The sequence below is a fragment of the Narcine bancroftii genome, chromosome 1 (genome assembly GCF_036971445.1).
Source record: "Narcine bancroftii isolate sNarBan1 chromosome 1, sNarBan1.hap1, whole genome shotgun sequence".
Taxonomy (NCBI): domain Eukaryota; kingdom Metazoa; phylum Chordata; class Chondrichthyes; order Torpediniformes; family Narcinidae; genus Narcine; species Narcine bancroftii.
The window spans coordinates 438,934,883-438,956,788 of record NC_091469.1 but is presented as its reverse complement, the minus strand read 5'-3'; the positions used below and the strand labels follow the sequence as shown (position 1 = coordinate 438,956,788).

Genomic DNA, 21,906 nt, shown 5'->3' with positions numbered 1-21,906 from the left:
GAGAGATCCTGCAAGGCAGTGGACCAGCAATGGGATCGGAAGTTGAAGAACTCACACCAAATTGTGGACTGCTGGATACAGGCTCGCGAGAACCAGGTATTGGGACTGGGTTTCTTGAGATTTGGTAAATTGGTAAAAAGAGATTTAGATAAACTTTCAAAATTAAATGTGTAGGGAGGAAATTTAAAATACAGATACCTACAATTATAACCATTAAATAAACCTTCACAAGAGTAATGTCAATGGTAAAAATTGGTACCAAAGACCTTCCAATGCACTAACAGCTCCCTAACCATATTGGCAGTTCAGAACGGAGCTCGGGTTCCCTACTGGAATGAAATAGACATTCCTCACCCATGCTGAGGCAAAACATCATCTGTGAGTCCTGTTTGTGGCCATACTGACATTTATGCTAACTTCATGCACTAAGATGTTAATATCTCAACCATTAAAACATTACCTTAAAAATAGCATGATGCATGACTGATTATAAATTCTTGAACTGCACTTCTGTGCTTCTATTAGCATTTGAAAGGTTGGTCATTAAAAAAACTCCATTCCTCAATATCTAGTAATATTTCTCTGCTCTATCTTCCACACATCTGCTATTTTTCTACATATACATATTTTGCTTACTTCAGATTACACTATAAAATGTAAATATCTTAGAATGCAATATTACCACAGATATTTAAGTGAGTGGACTGACAATTTTAGAGAGGGGGGATTGTATAATTACTTCCTCCTGGGAGTAGCTGGTATCTCTGTTAATTAAATGATGCATTCTGGATAGCCACAAACCATCCGCTGACCCAAGTGTAGAAAATTTGGTGACATTAATAAGAGTGAGTGGGTGATGGAGTAGTGGCCGGACGGTGAACTCCAGTCCTCTCCAGAAAAGTCGGGAAAAACAAAAGAAAACACAAAGGCACAGAAATAAAAGTTATAGAAAAGTGAGTATAAAGGTGAAAAGAAGATGGCGACAAAAAAAGAAAAATCGAAAGCAACGGTAAGAAGAGAGGAAGAGAAGACAAAGGAGGAAAAAGGTGAAGGCCTTACCTGTCCGAAGAGGCCCGCTGCGGAGAGAGAAACCCGCTCCCTCAGGTCGTTAAATAATGGACTACAAAAATGGCTCGCTGAGCCGAGTAAAAGTGCGCAACCGCGCATGAAAAACAAACACACCGACGGGAGGGGGGACCAGCTGGGGAGTCGATCTCCACAGCCGGCAACGACAGCTGCAGAACACCTGCAGCAAGAAGAGACCACAGAAGACAATAGAAACAAGAAAGAAGAGGAGGAAAGGGCACCAAAGAAACAACAGTTGGTCAACCCAGAGGAAGAAGAAGAGGAAGAGGAAGAGTACAGTGAAATAGAAGAAGAAAAAAAAGGCAAGGTAAAGGATATACTTGCTCTTATTAAAGGATACATGGAGTCATTTAAAGAATGGCAAACACAGGAATTTAAGGATTTAAGAAAAAGAATAAACAACACAGAAGAGAAAATAAATAAAATGGAGATGACCTTAACAGAAATGGGAAAGAAAATGGACAAGATGGAAGAGCGGGCAGTAGCAGCAGAAATGGAGAGAATAAGGAGGGAATTAAAAGAGTGACCTTTGTGACATATGAAAAGTGAAATCTTTTCTGGGGGAGGCGGGGTGGGGGGAATTAGCGATCACTGCAAAATCAGTTGACGCTTGCGAGTGGATTCGCAAATCCAAATGGAGAGGGGAGATGTGGTTGTCCGACAAGGGATAAAGGACAACTCAGGAGGGGAAGGGGAGATTGGGGATAAAGAAGATAGAAATAGGAGAATAAGGAAAATGTTGGATGTTGTAGGAATGTTGTCTTGTAAAGAGTTGAAAATAAGAAAACAGAAATGGAAAAGGAGGAAAGGTAATGATGGAAAAACGGAAAGAGAAGATAAACAAAATATAAAAGGGCTACGCTGAACTATATGTCTTTAAATATTAATGGAATACATAACCAAATTAAAAGGAAGAAACTACTAAATTTAAATGAATAAATGTATTCCATTAGAAAAAATAACATATAGGTTAAGAAATAATATTGAAATATTCGAACAAGTATAGGAGCCTTACATTAAATACAATAGCGAAAACCTACCGGGGACAAACATTACCTAAGTTGATGGAAGGAGAAGGAAAGAAAAGAATGGACTCAGTAGAATTTCTGGTGTAATTTTGTTGAATGACAACATTGTCTGACTGGCTTAATGCAACCTAGATTGTATACCTAAAATGGATGAGAGGGGGGGGTGGGGGGGTGGTTTGGGAGGAAAGGGGGGGGGAGAAAAAGTCACTGTATATGTGTGAAAAAGAAATAGTGTATATCATGGCTAATGTGATTTATGGTGTGAAAAATTTTTTTAAAAAATAAATAAATAAGAGTGAGTGGAGTACAAGCAGATAATCTTGCAAAAAATTCACTGATCAATTTCATAATTGGGAGGAAAAATGACAACTTAAATTTATATGAACAGATAAAATGCACATCTGTCATTCATAAGTATTCCTCAAATGAGACTGAATTGGTAAAAAGAGATTTAGATAAACTTTCAACATTAAATGTGTAGGGAGGAAATTTAAAATACAGATATCTACAACTATAACCATTAAATAAACCTTCACAAGAAAGTAATGCCAAGTAATGCCAGTGCCTTTGGAAGGACTATTAATGAAATATTAAAAGGAAATGGAAAACTTGCTGGAAACTATATTCTTCTTTGGCTTGGCTTCGCGGATGAAGATTTATGGAGGGGGTAAAATGTCCAAGTCAGCTGCAGGCTCGTTTGTGGCTGACAAGTCCGATGTGGGACAGGCAGACCGGTTGCAGCGGTTGCAGGGGAAAATTGGTTGGTTGGGGTTGGGTGTTGGGTTTTTCCTCCTTTGCCTTTTGTCAGTGAGGTGGGCTCTGCGGTCTTCTTCAAAGGAGGTTGCTGCCCGCCAAACTGTGAGGCGCCAAGATGCACAGTTTGAGGCGATATCAGCCCACTGGCAGTGGTCAATGTGGCAGGCACCAAGACATTTCTTTAGGCAGTCCTTGTACCTTTTCTTTGGTGCACCTCTGTCACGGTGGCCAGTGGAGAGCTCGCCATATAACACGATCTAGAGAAGGCGATGGTCCTCCATTCTGGAGACGTGACCCACCCAGCGCAGCTGGATCTTCAGCAGCGTGGACTCGATGCTGTCGACCTCTGCCATCTCGAGTACTTCGACGTTAGGGATGAAAGCGCTCCAATGAATGTTAAGGATGGAGCGGAGACAACGCTGGTGGAAACTATATAAACACTTAAGAACAACAAAGTTGATCTCTAGTTTAAGAATGATAATGTAGGAGAAAATATCAGCAACCTAAGGATATGGGATAGCTTGGAGGCTGATGTGCAAAATATTAAAAATAAATCTAGTTTGAGATGAGTCAATTGTTTCCTTTTGTATGTTTCAACATGATTTCAGGCCAGGAGGACTATTCATATCCCAATCTCGAACACCATGAAAATATTTTACAACACAGAATTCCAAATGAGAAGACAAAATAATTTAATGAATGAGATGAAGGAAAGTTTTGACCTCATAAAGGGTGATGAAAATCAAGAATAAAGGTGCAAAATCTATGACTTAACCAAAACATAAGAAATCCACCATGGCCACCTCCAAAAAAAAGGGTAATAATCATCTCAAACACCTTTCCCCATAAGGCTGTGCACAATGAATCAATTGAAAACTGAAAGAATGAAATCAACAAATTATTAGAGAAGAAAATAAAGTTCAGGTTTATTGTCACATTGCATAAGCAGTCTGGCAAGTTATCACTCACATGCATACAAGTATATAATGTAGAATGATGACTGCGCAAAGTACAGAGTAACAATGAAAAGAATAGTTTGTTCTTAGCAAGGGCAGCATAAGAGCACTAACTATGGGGAAAAAGTTGTTTTAAGCCTGTTGATTTATGATTTCACAATCCTGAATATTTTCCCTGATAAAGGTTAAGAGAAAGGAGAAGCAAGTGACCGGGGTCCTTCAGTACATTGGCTGCCTTTCCAAGGCAGCAGAAGATATAAATGCAGTCAATGGAGGGGAGAGAAGTTTGCATGATGCTCTGGACTGTTTTCACCATCTTCTTCCAGAGCAGTTCTCAATGATACATGCAACCTGTAGAGGTTGTTGAGACGTGTTGAATTTCCTTTGCCTTCAAGGAAAGTAGAGACATTGGTATATTGGCAGCTGTGGTTGCTGCATGTCAGGTCATTGACGTGTTTACTCCCAAGAACTTGAAGCAATTCACCCTTTCCATTTTAGCACCACTAATGTGGACAAGGGAGAAGGCCCTACCCTAGAGTCAATGATCAACTCGTTTGTTTGACTGATGTTCAAACATTGTTATCTTGGCACCAGGGTCTGAGTCTCCTTTCTATATTCAGTCTCACCTTTATTTGACAGTGGGCTTACAAATGCCCTGTTATCAGCCAATTAAACAATGTAGTTGGAATGATGTTTGTGGGTGAAGACAGAGTATAGTAGGGATCTGAATTAAAGCTGGAGAGATTAATCTATGATGGAAATGAACCATGATCAAATTAGATAATCAAACAGGCTTGAGGGGTTCTGGACCCCTGTTTGTCATCACCTCACTTGAATTTATCAAAGCCATAGTTTACACATCAGCATAAATGAGGTTGCAGATCTCAGTTTCCACATGCTCAATTCAATGCTGGAATAGTTTTAAAAAATAGGTAACTTTCACGGTAATATTCGGTTTTTAATTTTCTGCAACATTCAAACACACTATCTTCAGAGAAAGCTGTGCCAAACTATGGACAGAGAAAAATTAATTTATCTGACAGTCATACAAGGTGACAAGCTTGTAAAAGGTCTTTACAGCCCAATGAAACACTATACTGACATTATAAGAAAGCCTTCAGGAGCTAGAACAGGAAACAATGTTGTTATTGATGGTAGCTATATGACAGATAATAATCACTCATTTTCTTGAAGTATGCTGAGGGCAATTGGAAATGTTTGAAAGACAAGAGAGAAATTTAAGAATGTATCCAAACTGTTGGTTAACAGCAAAAGAACAGAGACAGCAGAAATGATTGCCACCTAAAATGGAGAATGATCAGAAAAACTGATCCCTAATCCTAACCCTAATGTAGCCCCCAGGACAGTTTCCATTGTCAGTAAATGTAGGCATGATTTTCATTAATCTGAGGGCACAAACATTTTTTAAATTTAAACTTTAAATTGAAACATGCAGCACAGTAACAGGCCCTTTTGGCCCACAAGCCCATTACACCCAATTGACGTACACCCCCCCAGTATGTTTTGAAGGTTGGGATGAAACTGGAGCTCCCACGGAAAATCCACACAGACATGGGGAGATAACGTAGAAACTCCTACAGACAGCGTGGGATTCGAACCACAGACTTGATCACTGGCACTGTGTTGTGCTAACTGCTACACTAACTGTCCCACCCTCAAGACCAGAATTTGTTACTTAAAAGAGCAATGTGTCAGTGGTCATGAGGGTTTTCAAGATTCAGGTAGACTGGAATATCAGGTTGGCATTGGATCCTAAGAGAAGAAATTCGTCGAATACAGACGAGATAGCTTTTTAGGGCACCTTCTGGTTGAGACCATTAGGGAAAAGGCAATTTTGGATTTGGTGCTGCGCAGTAAACCAAATTTGATTGGGGATCTGAAGGTAAAAGAATAATTTGGAGGCAGTAATCACAGAGATACAATAGAATTCTGTTGTTTGAGAAGGAAAATCTAAAATCAGATGCGTCAGTATAACAGTTGAATAAAATGGAGGCATCAGAGAGGAGCTGCCCAAAGTTGATTGGAAGGGAACCCTAGCAAGGAAGTTAGTAGAACAGCGAAAGCAAGAGTTGCTGGGAATAATTCAAAAGTTGCAGGATTGTTTCATCCTAAAGAAGCTGCAGCTTTCTTACAGGAGAGTGGAACAACCATGGCTGACATGGGAAGTCAAATTCAACAAGGTAAGCAAAAGAGAGGACATATGGCATCGCAAAATTAGCAGGAAGCCAGAAGATTAGATACCTTTTCAAAATGAACAGAAGACAACAAAAATAACAATATGGGGAGGGAAGCCGGAATAGGAAAGTAAGCCAGAAATAACATAAGATAGGACATCTTTTTTTTAAAGAATAAAATAGAGGCAAGTGTGAATATTGGACCACTGGAAAATGTTGCTGGAAAAGTGGTAATGTGAAACAGAGAAATTAACTGAATAGGTATTATGCATCAGTCTTCTCTATGGAAGACTGACATGTCAGAAATTCGAGTCAATCAGGGTAAAAGTGAATGAAGTCATGATTACTAAGGACAAGATGCTTGGAAAGCTGAAGGTGAATCAGCCCCTTCGAGACTGGACAGACTGCACCCTGGGATTCTGAAAGGTATTGGTGAAGAGATTGTGAATCCCTTAGTAGATATCTTTCACGAGTTAGGCATGTCCCAGATGACTGGAAAATTGCAAATGTTACTTTTCTCTTAAAGAAAGGAGAGAGGCAAAGGGCAGGAAACTATCGTACATTCAGTGGTTACTAAGATTCCAGAGTCCATTATTATGGATGATATTTCAGAGTACTTTAAAGCACAAAGTAAAATAGACTGAAGTTCTGCATGGTTTCCTTCAGGGAAAATGTAATGGAGTTCTTCAGAATCAAAATTTATTGTCATGAACTAGGCAGGAAATTTGGGGTTTTGCAGCAACATCATGGAGCAAACATACATATTATAACCATCGTACCACATTACTATTAAAAAATTAAAAATAACAATAACAGGGCCCAAAAAGTAAGGCAATGTCTTTGGTTCATTGATTATTCAGGAATCTGATGGCAGAGGGGAAGAAGCTGTCCTTGTGCCACTGAATGCTCATCTTTAGGCTAATGTACCTTTTTTTTGAATACTTTATTTTAATGTTTTCATTTATGTAGTATATAGAGTCTATATACATCCATTATTTTGATACAGATTAATGCAGACTACAAAAAATAAATTAAACCCCCCCCCTCTGAAAAACTAAAACCTTCCCTAATCCCAAACCAAAAATGGAAATCAATCATTACTTATATATGCCAATATTATATAATAACATATTTTTTAAAAAAGAAACAGAAGAGAAAAATAAGACTACTGGATTATAATAAGGCAGGCCAGGGAACACAGAAGACTTGACTATCAAGTATTTATCTGTTCTATGTGGTGAGGTTGTAGGAAACGGTGATTAGAAAGGATAAAACCAACCAACAATACCTATCGTGTATATATGGGATCCATATTTGTAAATATATGTTATATTTATTTCTCAAATTATATGTAATTTTTTTTCCAATGGGATGGACTTTTGCATTTCTGCATGCAATCTGTCTATGCCCAAATAAGAATCCAATTTCCAGGTTACTGCAATACATTTTGTTGCCACTCCAAATATTATTTTCACAAATTTTGTTGAATTGGTGAAAGGATCAGTTTAGGATTTGTAGCGTTCCAGTTTACATGTTGCTCTCTGTAATAAAAGGTATATTGCAGAAGCAAATTTCCTCGTCAAACAAGAGGTTCCAATTCATTACATGGCGGTAATAAGCTTTCTGGTCCCAATTTATCTCTTAAGAAATGCTTTATTTAAAAATAACAGAAAAGCATATTTCTGTATCTTTTTCCCCAATGGTAACAGAATGAAGAGGGCATGTCCTGGGTGTGGGGGTCTTTGAGGATAGAGGTTACATCTTTAAGACACTGCCTCATGTAGATGTCCTTTTTTTTAAAATTTTTTATTTTTCACACCATAAATCACATTAGCCATGATATACACTATTTCTTTTTCATACATATACAGTGACTTTTTCTCCACCCCCCCTCCCTCCTCCCAAGCCACCCCACAACCCCCCCCCTCATCCATTTTAGGTATACAATCTAGGTTGCATTAAGCCAGTCAGACAATGTTGTCATTCAACAAAATTACACCAGAAATTCTACTGAGTCCATTCTTTTGTTTCTTTCTCCTTCCATCAACTTAGGTAATGTTTGTCCCCGGTAGGTTTTCGCTATTGTATTTAATGTAAGGCTCCCATACTTGTTCGAATATTTCAATATTATTTCTTAACCTATATGTTATTTTTTCTAATGGAATACATTTATTCATTTAAATTTAGTAGTTTCTTCCTTTTAATTTGGTTATGTATTCCATTAATATTTAAAGTCATATAGTTCAGCGTAGCCCTTTTATATTTTGTTTATCTTCTCTTTCCGTTTTTCCATCATTACCTTTCCTCCTTTTCCATTTCTGTTTTCTTATTTTCAACTCTTTACAAGACAACATTCCTACAACATCCAACATTTTCCTTATTCTCCTATTTCTATCTTCTTTATCCCCAATCTCCCCTTCCCCTCCTGAGTTGTCCTTTATCCCTTGTCGGACAACCACATCTCCCCTCTCCATTTGGATTTGCGAATCCACTCGCAAGCGTCAACTGATTTTGCAGTGACCGCTATTTCCCCCCACCCAGCCCCCCCCAGAAAAGATTTCACTTTTCATATGTCACAAAGGTCACTCTTTTAATTCCCTCCTTATTCTCTCTATTCCATTACCTTCCCTTATTAATTCTTGTCTATACTATCTATATTTTCCTCTAAGTACCGATACATTCACGTATGCACATTGTCTCTATTCACTCTTATACCTCTTTACCCGCATACATATCAATCGTGATCATTTTTACTCTCATTACCCGTCTTCCTCCCTCAGTCTATTTTTGTAATTGTTCTGCAAATTTTCGTGCTTCTTCTGGATCCGAGAATAGTCTGTTTTGTTGTCCTGGAATAAATATTTTCAATACCGCTGGATGCTTTAGTATAAATTTATACCCTTTCTTCCATAAAATCACCTTTGCTGTATTGAACTCTTTTCTCTTCTTTAGGAGTTCAAAACTTATATCTGGATAAATGAAGATTTTTTGCCCTTTATACTCCAGTGGTTTGTTGCCCTCTCTTACTTTTTCCATTGTCTTCTCCAGTACCTTTTCTCTTGTAGTATATCTTAGGATTTTACTACAATAGATCTTGGTTTTTGTTGTGGTTGTGGTTTAGAGGCCAATACTCTATGTGCCCTTTCTATTTCCATTTCTTGCTGTAGTTCTGGACATCCTAGGGTCTTAGGGATCCACTCTTTTATAAACTCCCTCATATTCTTGCCTTCTTCATCTTCCTTAAGGCCCACTATCTTTATGTTATTTCTTCTGTTATGGTTTTCCATTGTATCTATTTTTTGAGCTAGTAGTTCTTGTGTCTCTTTAGTTTTTTTATTAGATTTCTCCAATTTCTTTTTTAAGTCTTCTACCTCCATTTCTGCTGCTACTGCCCGCTCTTCCATCTTGTCCATTTTCTTTCCCATTTCTGTTAAGGACATATCTATTTTATTCATTTTCTCTTCTGTGTTGTTTATTCTTTTTCTTAAATCATTAAATTCCTGTGTTTGCCATTCTTTAAATGACTCCATGTTATCCCTTAATAAGAGAAAGTACCTCCTTTATCTTGCCTTTCTTTTCTTCTTCTATTTCACTGTACTCTTCCTCTTCCTCTTCTTCTTCCTCTGGGTTGGCCATCTGTTGTTTCTTTGTTGCCCTTTCCTTCTCTTCTTTCTTGTTTCTATTGTCTTCTGTGGTCTCTTCTTGCTGCAGGTGTTCTGCAGCTGTCGTTGCCGGCTGTGGAGATCGACTCCCCAGCTGGTCCCCCCTCCCGTCGGTGTGTTTTTTTTCATGCGCGGTTGCGCACTTTTACTCGGCTCAGCGAACCATTTTTGTAGTCCATTATTTACCGACCTGAGGGAGCGGGTTTCTCTCTCCGCAGCGGGCCTCTTCGGACAGGTAAGGCCTTCACCTTTTTCCTCCGTTGTCTTCTCTTCCTCTCTTCTTACCGTTGATTTTGATTTTTCTTTTTTTGTCGCCATCTTCTTTCCACCTTTATACTCACTTTTCTGTAACTTTTATTTCTGTGCCTTTGTGTTTTCCTTTGTTTTTCCCGACTTTTCTGGAGAGGGCTGGAGTTCACCGTCCGGCCACTACTCCATCACGTGACTCCTCCTTGTAGATGTCCTTGATGGAGTGAAGTCTGGTGCCTATGATGTCACAGGCCAAGTAAACAACTCTCTAGAGTTTATTCTTGTCCTGAGAGTTGGTGCCTCCATACCAGCCAGCAAGAATGGTCCCTATGTGTATGGTAATGACCTGTAGAAGTTTACGAAAGTCTTCGGTGACATACCACATTTCTTCAGACACCTCTCAAAGTGTTGTTGCCGGCGAGCCTTCTTTGTGATTTCATCAATGTGGAGACTCCAGCAGAGATCCTCAGAGATGTTAACACCTAGGAATTTGAAGTTTTTGACTCTCTCCACTACTGAGCTCTTGATAAGAGCTCAGTGTTCACCTGACTTCCTCCTGAAGTCCAAATCATCTCCTTGGTTTTGCTGACATGCAGTGCGATGTTGTGGTCATTACAACATTCAAAGAGCTGATTTATCTCCTTCCTGTACACTTCCTCTTTGCTGTTTGTGATTCTGCCGACAACTGTGATGTCATCAGCAAACTTGTAGATGGCATTGGAGTTGTGCCTGGCCACACAGTCATGGTGTATGATGAGTAGAGGAGTGGACGAAGCAAGCATCCTTGGGATGCACCTGTGTGGATGATCAGTGAGGAGAAGACGTTGTTTCTAATTTGAGCTGTCTGTGTTTTTCCAATGAGAAAATCAAGGTTCCAGTTGCAGAGGTGGGTACAGAGGCCTTGAATTTGTAGCTTCTTGACCAGCACTGAGGGAATAATGGTATTGAAGGCTGAGCTGTAGTCTATGAGGGGTAGTCGTATGTATGAATTGCTGTTTTTGAGGTGATCCAGTGCTAAGTGCTAAGTGAGCCAGCATGGAGTCATTGTGACGATGGGTGAATTGCAGTGAAGTATTTTTGAGGAAGTAATGAACAGGGCAGTCAAAGAAAAGTCAGTGAAAATTGTTTACTTGAATTTTCAGAAGGCCTTTAACAAGATAATGCACGAGGCTGCTAAACAAGATAGAAAACGATGGTATTACAAGAAAGCTTCTAGCATGAATCGAGCATTGGGTGACTGGCAGAAGGCAAAGAGTGGGAATAAATGGGCCATTTCTGACTGGCTGCTGGTGACTAGAGGTTTTCCACGTGTGTCAGTGCTGGGTCTGCTACTGTTCAGATTGTATGCAAATTATTTAGTGATGACATTGATGGATTTATGGCCATTTTTGCTAATGTTAAAAAGATAGGTGGAGGGGTGAGTATTCTTGAGGAAATATGGAGTCTGGAGACAAACTTGAAAAGGTTGGCAGAATGGGCAAAGAAGTGGCATATAAAACACAGCATAAGGAAGTGTACGGTTATGGCCTTTGGTTGAAGTAATAAACAAGTAAACTATTCTAAAAATGGGGATAAAATTCAGAAAGTAGAGGTCCTAGTGCAGGATTCCCCAAATGTTAACTGAAGGACTGTGCAGGCCAATTGATGGACGTTTTTCAACATCTTAATGATTGATATTGTGATGGGCCCAGGGGACCCCAAGACCCAGCAGCAATAGAAATTCACCAAGACAAATGGTTATTTAAACAAAAGTTACTTTTAATTTAAACAGAAAAACAGGATCAAACTTTAACTTCTTACTATTAACAACCCCCTCCTAATTTTAAGTATGTAATGGGTGTGTAAGTTCAGAAAAGGTCTTTGATTCACCACCGTCAGGCAATTCTTATATTGTGCACAGAATTTCTTTGGCTTGGCTTCGCGGACGAAGATTTATGGAGGGGGTAAAAAGTCCACGTCAGCTGCAGGCTCGTTTGTGGCTGACAAGTCCGATGCGGGACAGGCAGACACGATTGCAGCGGTTGCAAGGGAAAATTGGTTGGTTGGGGTTGGGTGTTGGGTTTTTCCTCCTTTGCCTTTTGTCAGTGAGGTGGGCTCTGCGGACTTCTTCAAAGGAGGTTGCTGCCCGCCAAACTGTGAGGCGCCAAGATGCACGGTTTGAGGCGTTATCAGCCCACTGGCGGTGGTCAATGTGGCAGGCACCAAGAGATTTCTTTAGGCAGTCCTTGTACCTTTTCTTTGGTGCACCTCTGTCACGGTGGCCAGTGGAGAGCTCGCCATATAATACGATCTTGGGAAGGCGATGGTCCTCCATTCTGGAGACGTGACCCATCCAGCGCAGCTGGATCTTCATAAGCGTGGACTCGATGCTGTCGACCTCTGCCATCTCGAGTACTTCGACATTAGGGGTGTAAGCGCTCCAATGGATGTTGAGGATGGAGCGGAGACAACGCTGGTGGAAGCGTTCTAGGAGCCGTAGATGGTGCCGGTAGAGGACCCATGATTCGGAGCCGAACAGGAGTGTGGGTATGACAACGGCTCTGTATACGCTTATCTTTGTGAGGTTTTTCAGTTGGTTGTTTTTCCAGACTCTTTTGTGTAGTCTTCCAAAGGCACTATTTGCCTTGGCGAGTCTGTTGTCTATCTCATTGTCGATCCTTGCATCTGATGAAATGGTGCAGCCGAGATAGGTAAACTGGTTGACCGTTTTGAGTTTTGTGTGCCCGATGGAGATGTGGGGGGGCTGGTAGTCATGGTGGGGAGCTGGCTGATGGAGGACCTCAGTTTTCTTCAGGCTGACTTCCAGGCCAAACATTTTGGCAGTTTCCGCAAAGCAGGACGTCAAGCGCTGAAGAGCTGGCTCTGAATGGGCAACTAAAGCGGCATCATCTGCAAAGAGTAGTTCACGGACAAGTTTCTCTTGTGTCTTGGTGTGAGCTTGCAGGCGCCTCAGATTGAAGAGACTGCCATCCGTGCGGTACCGGATGTAAACAGCGTCTTCATTGTTGGGGTCTTTCATGGCTTGGTTCAGCATCATGCTGAAGAAGATTGAAAAGAGGGTTGGTGCCAACCCTCTGCACAGAATTTAATATTTATGAATCTCACCACTCAGGAAGGTTCTTGTTGGATTTCAGAGAGTGATTTGTTGCTCATTGGTCACATACCAACTGATACCTTCCGATCAGCCATGTCAGTGTCTTTCCGAAGAAACTTGCCCCATCAGGCTTTTCCAGATGATAACCTCTTTCTTTCAGGTCATCACAGAGTTCCTTTTCTGCTTTCCTCATCTCAGGCGAAACACCATCTCCTCTTGTATGGAAGAGGCTGAAGTCAGAACTCAAAACCCGTCTTCCAAAATGGGGTTTGCAAAACAAGCTTCCAAAAGCCACTGCAGAAAACCAGCAATCTCCATCTCAGACTGACAGAAAAAACCTGTTTGACTCTCTCTGCTTGAAAAGTCACATGACCTTCTTATATCAGCAAACTGCATTTAAACAGACTGTGGAATCGGCCCCAATCTTGTGAGCCTGTTCATCTGTTGCTTTCCAAAACAATAATCCATTACTCCACAGCATGTCCAATTAACACCTACTTGTGAAGTCTCTATAGGCATTCTAAGTGTTTGCAAAGTCACTCGGAGCCTGAACTGTCTGCCTTGAGCAGAGCTCCAGCATTTTAAATGAGATCTATTTTGAAGTGTTTGTATCTGTGTGTGACCTAACTAAAAACCCCACAATCTATCTTCCAAAAATATATCAATTTACAATATAAAGTATATAGGAACTTTGCTTAGACTGTTTTAGTGCTGAGTTTTTCATCAGCTTGGGTGGAAATGGTGGTAATGCAAGACCTGTACCATAAGGTGAGTTGGGAAGCTGATCAGGAATATTATCAAAAGTTATTACTCCTTTTCTAAAGTGAGCTATCATGCACTGCTGCTACATTTTTGTGTGCTTAACCAAAGTAACCAAAGAAGCATATAATAACCATATAACAGTTTATGGCATGGAAACAGTCCATCTCGGTCCTTCAAGTCCATGCCGGTTCATTCAAACAACTCCGCTAGATCCCACCCCCCCTCCGCCTATTCCCCGCCCATAACCCTCCAACCCTCCCCCTATCCATGATATATCAAGTCTCCTCTTAAATGAAAGAATTGATTCTGCCTCAACTATTTCATCCAGAAGATTATTCCATTCAGCCACAACTCTCTGAGTGAAGAAGCATCCTCTAATGTTTCTCCTAAAATTTTGCCCCCTTACCCTCAACTCTTGTTTCCACCTCCCCTGCTCTCAGGGGGAAGAGTCTACTTGCATCTAGTCTATCTATTCCCTTCATAATTTTAAACACTTCTATCAAATCCCCTCTCAACCGTCTACGTTCCAATGAATAAAGTCCTAACCTCTTCAATCTTTCTCTGTACTCTAGGTATTTTAAGCCAGGCAACATCCTTGTAAATATTCTCTGCACCCTCTCCACCTTATCTATATCCTTCCTACAATTTGGAGACCAGAACTGAACACAATGCTCCAAACCTGGCCTCACCAACGCCTTAAACAGTCGCAGCATCACTTCCCAGCTCCCATATTCTATGCTATGATTTAAAAAAGGCTAGCATACCAAATGACTTCTTAATCACCCTGTCAACATGGGAAATCACCTTCAAGGAACGCTGCACCATAACTCCAAGATCTCTTTGTTCTTGTGCATTCCCCAATGTCCTCCCCTTTACTATATATGTCCTATTTTGATTATTTTTACCAAAATGAAGCACCCTACACTTCTCTACATTAAATTCCATCTCCCATCTTTCAGCCCAATTTTCCAGACAAACCAAATCCCTCTGTAATCCCTGAAAACCTTCCTCGCTATCCATCACTCCCCCTATTTTCGTATCGTCTGCGTATTTACTTACCCTGTTAACCATCCCATCATCCCAATCATTAATATACATTATGAACAACAGGAACGTCACTCGTCACATGCTTCCATCCTGACAGACAGTTGTCCACCATGACCCTCTGCTGTCTATCCTCCAGCCACCTCTGAACCCATCTGCCACCTCTGAACCCATCTTACTATTTCTCTATTAATCCCTAGTGACTGAACCTTCCTTACTAACCTTTCATGTGGAACCTTATCAAAAGCTTCGCTAAAATCCAGATAGACTACATCAACTACCCCACCTTCATCCACCTTTCTTGTCACTTCTTCGAAAAACTCAACAAGGTTCGTCAAACATGACTTCCCCTTCACAAACCCATGCTGGGTGTTCCTGATCAATCCCTGCTTATCTAGATATTTATACATACCATCTCTAAAAATAACCTCTATAACTTTCCCCACCACCGAAGTCAAGCTTCTCGGCCTATAATTACTTGGCCGACACCTCGTGCCTTTTTTTTAAACAACGGAACTACATTAGCAACCCTCCAATCCCACAGCACCATACCCTCCTCCAGTGATTGTTGAAACATCACTGACAGTGCCTCCGCTATTTGCTCCCTGACCTCCCTTAACGTCCTGGGGAAAATCCCTTATTTGAATCTTGCTGAGAGTGTGCATGAGAAGAGAATTTGTTTATCTATTATGCTTCTTGTCATTGAAAAGCTTGGTGACATTCATTGATGAAAGGACAGCGATGGCATGAATTAATCTTTAACACTCAAGCAAGTAGAACATGTTTTTAGTATGAACTATGCTATGGGATACCATACTAAAACCTGTAATTGAGAAACAGAGGAGGAACTATTTCATCTCTCTGAAACAAATTCCAAAATAATTTGACAATTTATAAATTACTTTCTAGGTAAGTGTACATTGTTCAGTCCTGCAGGAAAGTGTTTTTGTGCACATCTTTATTTGGTTTTCTATGAATTTAAATTATTTTAACTATGAATAGTAGTTAAAAGTCCAGCACATCAAATAAAAATGTTAAGCAATATGTGGGTAGGAATACTTTCAAAGAGTGGTAGTTTTCAAATACTCAGAAACCCAGCATTCGACAACAACAGTTTAGCTTGACTTGCAATCATAAAATTAAGTTCAATGGTTACTGAAAATGTTTCAGTAAATGTTTTAAATGTTAAATTACCTTGTGTAATCAAATGGCTTTCTGTTTGAACAAACCTCTTTTAAGATTTACTTTTGCACATGATCTGATACCTTTGCGATTTGATTCTACTTTATAAGATCCACAATTTGTTTTATACCCTGAGCTTTATTGCAAGGATCTGTTTCATGTGGAAATATCTAATAAAAAGACAGTGGAAACTGATTCATTCTGATGAAAAATTCATGAAAACCTGAACCATACAGCCCTCCAATGAACCAACAGATCACTCTAAGTCATAATCTTCCATTAGGATTCACTTTCATTCAATCAAGCTGTGATTCATGTGGATTGTAATGAAATGGATTGGTAATACTTGCAGAAACTTTTTTGTACAGTACTGTGATTGCTATCTATAGAATGACTGTCAAAAATATCATCTCTTCGAACAGCATGTTTCTTTAAAAAACAACCCTATGTTGACATTAGCTAGCTGCTGATAACATGAGCAGCAAAAGTGGGCAGATAATGTCCACTAAAGACACTTATCATTAGTTTGTAACAATGTAATCAAGTTTTGGAATATTTTGAAATCAGGATTTGGAAATGACAGATTTTTCAGTATATCCCAATGTTGTGTTCTTTCAGGAAAATTACTAGTCTAACTATAATAGTATTTATGGTGTGGTATTAGTCTATTATTTCCCTTCCAGGGGCCATCATTATTTTGATGAATTGAGTAATCTCTTTCTGAGCTCCAATAATTGCAGATTTCCAAATAGAACATTTTAGCATTTATTGCTTGAATTTTGGAATTATTTTTAGGGACCATGGTCTTAGTCACCTTTTGCAAACCTGCATCATTTTCAAATCATCAATTAAATCTCTAAACAGATTTCCGTTCTCCAGTGAGGATAGTTCCAGAATCTCTCTCCTTTATTACTTCCTTACATTACCTGGCATCTTGTTCTTAATCTATGTCCTCTGAATTTGTCATCTTTATGTAAGAGATGCTCAAATCTATTGAAGGTCCTCTTCACACATTAACATCATAGCATTTCTCTTTCCGTGAGCTCCGCCAGACCTGTATTTCAGATCTTTTTTATGCATAATAAACTTGAACTTTAATGTCCCCACTAATCCATCAACTGGAGGACCTCATGCAATCTTTTCACAAACATTTCCCTTGATCCTATTCATCCTTTTCCATCTTTTCTGTTATTTAAAACTAACACATTTTCTCTCATTTCTGCTTAAATCTTTGACTCCAAACAGGAATTATTTTCTTCTGTCCACAGGTGGTGCCTGACCTGCAGAATGTATCCAGCATTTCCTGTTTCTATTTCAACATCTGCTGCAATGTTTTCCTCCCCATCCTTTACTTGTATGTTGCTTTATTTCGTTTTGGTGTGCCCTCATCTAAATAATTACTAAATCATATTTTTGAAATACTGAGACTGGAAGCTAAACAAAAGCTGCAATTCTTTTGAACTACCAGTGCTTCTCCAGGCTCTTCCAGTATAATTTCAAATGTGGCATCTTCCCAATAAACTGGGAAACTGTTGAGACAAATTTAATTAACACAAAAGAAGAATGCTGCTATTTAGCAACTTGCTCCCAGTTCATTGTCAATCATTTGCAAAGTGTGAAACATGTGGGTCAACAAGCATTTACAAAATTCTTTTGTGCCATAACAAGCTCACTGTCACTGATGTTTTTCCTGGCTTGTTTGTTAGAACCAGGGGTCACAGTCTTAAAATAACGGCATGGTAATTCAAGAAACAAATGATAAGAAATTTCTTTACGGGAAGATGAAGAATCTTTGGAATTTGCTGTCCAACTGTACTGTGGAATACCAGTCACACTGAAGATTCAGAACAGAGCTTAAGAGGGTTATTTATAAAGGAAAAATGGCAGTGAGATTTTAAAAACTATAGCCATCATCTTATGGTGCAAGTATTGAAGAACCAACACCTTATATTCCATCTGGGCACTCTCCAGCCAGATGGCATTAACATCAACTTCTCTGCTTTCTGCTAACCTGTTCACTTTTTTTCCCCTCCCCCTTTCCAGGTTTTCCACTAGGGTTTTCCACAACAAGAAGCCCTGGATGAACAATGAAATCTGGAACCTACTGAGAGCCAGATCAGAGGCATTTAATTCCAGAAATCTAGACCAATATAGAAGGAGCAGGTGTGACCTGCATAAAGCCATCTCCCGGGCCAAGTGACGATTCGGATAAAAATGAAACAACAAGGAACACTCGACAGCTGCGGCAGTGTCTAAATGTCATTACCTGCTACAAAACCAAATCCGGTGAAGTACCAGACAGCAAAGCTTCACTCTCAGAGGAGCTGAATACCTTCCACGCCTGATTTGATGACAGTAACAGCGAAGAACCACCCCTCCATACCCCCAAGTCCCCTGATGGGGATCCTGTCTGTATCTGAGGATGATATGTGTGCTGTCTTCAGAAGAACGAATCTGGGAAAATATCTGGCTTGAATGGAGTACCTGGCCAGATATTAAAAATCTGTGCTGAGCAACTTACCAATGTATTGACAGATATCTTCACAATCTCAGTCAAGCAGGGTGTGGTACACACTTAATTCAAACAGGCATCAAACATACCGGTCGGTACGCAGGAAGAGGGAAGAGTGTAGTAACACTTACTTCATCAGTGATGAAATGTTGAAAGGCTGGTGTTAAAGCCTATCAGCTCCTGTTTGAGCAGTGATAAGGATAATTCCTGTTCACCTATTGTAGCAACAGGTCTATGGCACTGGCTATCTCGTTGGCTCTATACAAAGCTCTGGACAGTAAAGATGCATTCATCAGGATGCTCTTTATCGATGACAGTTCGGCATTTAACACCATCATCCCCTCAAAACTTATCAGCAAACTCCAAAACCTGGTGCTCAACATCCCATGGTGCAATTGGATCATCGGTTTCCTCACCTGCAGACCACAATCTCAGTCCCCTGCTCTACTCACTTTTATACTTACAACTGTGTGGCTCAATATGACAATAACACCATATACAAATTTTCCAAGATACCACTGCAGTGGGTTGTATAAAGAAAGGTGATGAGTCAGAATTTAGAAGGGAAATTGAAAACTTGGCTGAATGGTGCACCAACAATAACCTTGCACCCAATTTCACCAAAACTAAGGAGCTGATTGTTGACTTCAGGAAGGGAAAGCCAGAGGTATACAATCCAGTGCTCATTGGGGGATCAGAGATTGAGAGGATGAGCATATTCAAGTTCTTGGGAGTCACTATCTCAGAGGATCTTTCCTGGACCCAACACACTAAAGGCATCATCAAGAAAGCACGTCAGCACCTTTACATCCTCAGGAGTTTGCAGAAATTTGGTATGACATTAGAAACCCTGGCAAATTTCTACAGATGTGTGGTGGAAAGTGTGCTGACCGGATGCATTAAAGTCTGGTATGGGGGACACCAATACCCCTGCGCGCACAAAGCTCTCTAAAAGGTAGTGGACCCAGCCCAAGACATCACAGGCAAAACCCTCCTCACTATTGAGTACATCTACAGGGAACACTGCTGTAAGAGAGCAGCAGCAATCATTAAAGACCCTCATCACCCAGCACATGCTCTGTTTTCGCTGCTGCCATCAGGAAAGAGGTATAGGTGTCACAAGATTCACCCCACCAGGTTTAGGAACAGGTGCTACCCCTCCACCATCAGACTAATCAATGACAGTCAGTCAGAGACTCATTTAAGGATTCTTACTTGTGCACTTTATTGATTTTCTTTTTGTTCTCTCTGTATTGCACAGTCAGTTTGTTTACATTTTCTATCTGTTTATAGTTCTTTATTTGTTCACATATAAAGGCTGTGTATAGTTTGTTTATTGAACTACCAGTAATTTTGCTTAGCCTGCAGAAACGAATCTCAGAGTGATATGGGATGTCAGGTATAGTATGTACTCTGACAATAAATCTGAAATCTGAGTTCTTCCAGCATAGTGTGTTTTGGTTCAGATTCTAGCATGGAGTCTTCTGCATGTCCTAACAATAAAAGCACTGTTGATATTATGTGAAAGGGGAAAAATATATCAAAAAACAATTATTACTGAATCCCCTGTCCTCAGACCCTTAAAAGGTTTTGCAACTCTCCTCTTGATACCGTTCCACAATCTGCATGTAAATTATTGAATTCGAGGTTTTGTGCTCTCTCTCTCTCTCTCTCTCTCTCTCAACATCCACTTGTGGCAGTTCGCCTGCCAGGAAATTGAATTGGCTCAGGAAGTCTCGGGCAGGGTGGCTGGGAGCCTAGGGTTTTTAAAAGTGCGCTGGTCCAACAGTAAACTGTTTTCCATTTGAACTCAATTCAAACAGGCAGGCTTCTGATCTGGAGTCTTCCCTCCAACATCATCTCTGACAGAAGTCCACAGTCTACCTCTGCTCTATGGGACATGCTATCACAACTGTTGAGAATACGGCTCCATCGCACACAAACCTACCATCTGCAGTCCAATGGCCTGGTCAAAAGATTCCACAGGCACCTAAAGAATGCATTGATGGCCTGCCTCCAGGGACCAGAGTAGGCAGATGAGCTACCTTGGATACGCCTTGGTATATGGACTGCACCCAAGGAGGATCTCCAGTCATTATCGTCGTGCCTGGAGAATTTGTACCAGCAACCCAAGGACAGGAAGTGCCACCATCTGAAGTCCAAAACAAACTGTGGGAGCGGCTCAGCAAAGTGGCCCCGGTTCCCATGTCACTCCATAGCATCACGGCATCATTCGTCCCAAGAAACTTAAAAAATTGCAAATTTGTGTTTGTGCATAGAGGTGCACATGGACCTTATGAAGGTCTATTTAAAGTACTGCAGCATAACGTCACAACCTGTGTGCTGGACATAGGTGGGAGATCAGAGACATTCACAATTGATTGCCTTAAACCTGCACACCTAGACAAGCCCATTGCAGTACCACCAGCATGCAAATGAGGGAGACCACCCAAGCACAGCAGGAAGACAGACACAGAGACACCAGCATTAGTGCCTCTCAAAGCCGGTTCTGGGGGGGTGGGGGGGCAGCCACGAGGCAGCTCACCCACCAGGAAATTAAACCAGCTCGGGAAGTCTTGGGTAGCAATGATGGCTTTACCTTAGGCTATGAGTGGTGCGGGGGTGGCTGGGAGCCCGGGGTTTTAAAAAGTGTGCAGGTCCAACAGTAAACTGTTGTTTTCCGTTTGAACTCAACTACGACTCTTCATTTCACACTGCAATTCAGCCACGACATGCTGCTCAAAAAATCAGTCTTGCCAACTTTTCACAAATCTTGTTTAGAGAAGATCAAGTTTATCATCAGAAACGGAAATTCCATACTTCATCAGTAGAGGCATTTCCTAAAATGAAGGGTTATGTATTTTTCAAGTGTAAATGAAGAAGATTCCCCATTGCACGTTTAGTATTAAATTACTGATGCACATCTGTTGGTAACCATGTACAAATGAGAATAAGTATGTAATGTGAAAATTATTTAAATTGTAAACCCAGTTGTCAAGGTAACTAATCAAGATATTTATCTTAAATTTCACTCCCTGTATTAATCATAAAAAAACCATCCAGATTAACACTTGCACCAAAATTATGGAGGATGTTCAGACAAACATACATTTTGGGCAATCACACAGAGTTTGGAACTTGCATTATCAGTCATTCCCATAAATCTGTTCCACTCCTTTAATTTGCAACACACACTCAATTTTCAAAAATAAACTTTGACAATCAGTTGACAAACAGAATATCAAAGCTTCCGATATGTGTAGACTCAGAAAAATGTCAGAGCACACCAAAAAAGCTTTACTATGTCATGCTGGTAGTGGACTCTTGGTTCCACATTAACAGTACAGCAAAGTTTACAACTCATGTAATTGTATATACTT

At 40.3% G+C, this 21,906-nt stretch overlaps 1 protein-coding gene across 5 annotated transcripts in view; it reads right to left on the bottom strand.

Annotated features, from left to right (window-relative positions):
- The window catches only part of cdk14 (cyclin dependent kinase 14), a 776,693-nt gene that overhangs the window by 543,059 nt on the left and 211,728 nt on the right, over positions 1–21,906 (bottom strand). The gene's annotated exons all lie outside the window — the stretch shown is intronic.